We start from the raw sequence: 3,945 nt of genomic DNA, 5'->3' as shown, positions 1-3,945 counted from the left end.
CGACTGTTCCTCATTTCACGCCTTTAACTACACACACAACGAGTGTATGCTACTGTCAACTTATGCTAGATGTTCACAATGATGTATTTATTATGGGAGTTTTATTGGAATTGTTACGCTCTATCCTTCCTCCAACTTACGAAGTAACGATGTTACAGCACCGTATCGATAGGGATGCGAGGTCTCTGGAGACGAACATTCGTTGGGTATTGTCTTGACATTGTACGTTGTTCCTGCAGAGTGCCCTAGCCTTTTTCAACAAACACATAATGAGGCTAGCAGCGATTACGGAATTATAGGTGTAGTAGAGTTTCTGGAGAGCAGCAAAGTGATACTGAATACTGTGATGGAAAGTAAGAAGTGGAATGAAATAAAAACATACATTTCTATTAATGTATTGTGGCGAAAGAAAAATAGTAACAAGTTTTGATAGAAGTTGTCTTCCTCAAGTTTTTACCATTAACAATCGCGCTTTCATGACAAGGGCCGGTAATTATTCAAAACCGTTTTTAAAATTCAGTAACTGTCATCGCCAGTTACATAGAGTGACAGGAACCAGAGTAACAGTGTAATTGCGGACTGATGTTTGTCTAATAAACAGTTACTTATTATTAATTCTGAAATACGGCACATTACATTATATTACCCTTTCAGATACTACGGACGATGTGGCAATGTTATCAAACGATCGGAACAGGGAAATGTAATTGTTGATATTGTCATAGTTACAGTTCTTAACATTCACCATTTCATCTCAAACCAAAACAATTTCTGAATGTAGCGAGACAGAAAGTGTGCAGTGTTACAACGTTCTAAACTAGTTACTGGGATCCTATTGTTCAAATATAGTTCACTGTGAAATTAGGTAGTTTTCATACATATTTTACAAGTGAAATAGGTCACAAAAACGATTATCTAGCATCTTAAGACCCAAACAGTGGGTATGTAGTATGAGACAATACAGTGGCAACATTAAATACATAAAACTACTAAATACCACACTACAATGGTGGGTGAACTGTTATGAAACTGCCTGAAGATTATAACCATGTACAGGAAAGTGTCAATTACCTGGAACTTACTGTGATGTTTGGAAAGTTATGGAGTGATACCGGCAGAAGAGAAACTGCGAGGGCAGATCTTTGTAGAGTTTGGGCAGCTCAGTCGATAACAACGTTGTATGTGCATGCCAAGGTTTAAAGTACCAACTACGATCTGTCACGAATTTTATTTGGCATGAAAATTTCACTAAATGCCATGTTCAATACTTTCACATCCAGTAATCTATTTGGACATCAGTATGTTGTGTTGTGAGTAAAAGTCAGCAAAATTACAGATATTTCTATTTTAAAACTTTCTTTTTTGTAGTCATGAAGATCTCATTCTGAACCCCACCCCATCACTTGGGTATTACACATTAATGAAAGTGGGTTTATTGCTAAGAGATATTTTCAGGTTCTGTACTCTACATACACACCAGTTTCTCTTTATAAATTATGTACTAATGAAAAGTTATTGTGGGGTTTTTCATTCTGTTTTCAGGGTTGGCTCAAAGTATTCCAGCCCGTCTCCCCACTGGTAATACACATTATTGGAGATGTCTTGGTAACTTAAAACGCTGTCTGAATTCTTGTGTATTATAAGTTTCCTAATCTGCACATTAATTTAGTTAACTACCATCACAGCAATCAGACAGTCATTTTGATTACAGGTATAAAGATGTGTTTGTAGATGTACACATTTCTTGGAAACTTTCTACCACTGCCAATAATTTTGCAGAGCTGGGTAACTGAAATTAAATGGACCTGAATAAATTGTATGTGTAGGTTATTTTGTATAAAAGTTACATTTTACAAACATTTACTTCAGCCATTGGAAAGTGATGCAGCTCGTTACCACAGATTATAGGGATGACTTTGTAACAACAAACATGACTCCAGAAATATTTGTGACAACTGAAATGATAGGAAATAAGTCTCATGAATGAAATTATATATTTGTGAACTGTTTAGTAGCTATGAATAATTTACTGAAGCAGCGAAAAAACAGCCAGACAGCGTGTCAGGAAGGACAACAATGTCTTTCACTGAAACTTGAATACAATTGAACTGGGAAAAGGAAAATGAACTTTAGAAAAATAGCTAAAAGTTATACTGCATGTGGTAATAGACATACTTCCATTTCACTTTTGCAAGTATTTGATTAAACAATGATAAAATGAAAAGAAAATAATAAAATTATAGAAATCGTTATGAACACCAACAAAAACAAGTATCAGAATAGTCTGTAGTTCTTACATTGATATATACTCTACTACAGCGAAACAAATTTACACCATGGTCTTTGACAGTCACTTAATGGGTCACCAATGGAAACAGAACAAAGTCTACATTACATTTGTAATCGTGTACAGTAATTATTGTTTTATTATTAATCAGAGATCTCTCTATGTTGGCAAATACTTTGCGTTTCTTATCTCTGCCTTATAAAAAGATTCATAAACAGACAAAATAGAAAGTCGCACAACATGAATTTCTTACATAACACACAGATATGTTGCAACAGCTTTTTTCATTATAATAGAAGAGGATTCTGGTGGAGGACTGCTAAAGCAAAATAACTATGTACACATAGAGAAGGTGTTTGTCCATCTTTAGCACTTCATAACAAATACAAATGCAACAAATTCTTAAAGCTGAAACAACATTATAGAGAAGAAATTCCAGGTTGTGTTGATTCAGCAAATTGGCAACAGATTGTGTTGACTGACAATCTACAGCAAGCAATCATCAGACACTAAGCAAGTAATTATAAGGACACAGCTTAACATCATAAAGATATTGCTAGTGTTTCTTAATTGTGGTAAATTTATGAGAACTTCATGTAACAACCAGACTGTAATAACTTAAAAATTGTATTCTAGTGTTGCAGTTATTAGCCACCTCACTGACCAGCATTTACTTTGCATTTAAGACATGAAGTTTGTATTTAATTTAATGTTATAGATGTTCTTTCTAACTGATTAATGTTTTAAATCAAATGTGTAGCTTTTTCCTTTCATTATAATTCAATTTTCAGTTCATGTTTAACTAACTGCTATTTAGTCATTTCAAAGTTTTGTCCTAAAAACTGATTAGCAATTTCTGAAGTACAGTAGTTGCATGTAAATCAAAATACGTTTGTGGTCACATCTGAACAACATTTGATTTCAGATGAAAGGAATATTACAATAGTTAGTCAGTACACCAGAAAATAATGTTTTTCCATGAGTACAAGTAATAAATGTGTGTTACAGTTTTGGAAAACAGAACTTCCTATAACTGAACAACAAAAGTTGTTGCACTATATTTTCCTATTTACATCAGTATGTGTCGGTGTATATCAAATGAATCACTTACAATGACAGTGCTAAGAAGAAAATTTAGAATTGATATATTAGATGATGTTGATAGTAACATACTCCAAAACATAGGTTTAGCTTTTATATAACCATAGGCTACAATAATGAGGAATTACAAGTATTATGTACTTTTTATGTCTGAAATTCCACTGATGCAATAAATTATTTTAGTGGCAGTTGCTAACTTTATAAAAGAGAAATCATTAGTTTTATCATAACTCTATTTACCAAGTGTAACACTCCATTGTCACTTTCACACATGGAAAGGTTTGCAGTCAAATTTGGAGGAATTATTGTGAATGATTTATCTGTATCTGCCAATTCTAGGTAATATTTGTGCACTTTACACTTCAAAAATATTTAATTAAAGCTTGATATACAGGCAGTGTGTTGGAAAGTTCTAAAACAGTAAATTAAAATTTAACATATATATTGGAGGAGAGAATTTGAAGGGAAGAGAGAAAAAATATATGTAATGTAATTTAACCATGATACATTTATTTTAGAATAAAGAAATTAACAATGAAATGGATAGATATGGTTCA

The sequence above is a fragment of the Schistocerca gregaria genome, chromosome 4 (genome assembly GCF_023897955.1).
Source record: "Schistocerca gregaria isolate iqSchGreg1 chromosome 4, iqSchGreg1.2, whole genome shotgun sequence".
Classification (NCBI taxonomy): Eukaryota; Metazoa; Arthropoda; class Insecta; order Orthoptera; family Acrididae; genus Schistocerca; species Schistocerca gregaria.
Note: the sequence above shows the minus strand (reverse complement) of the source record.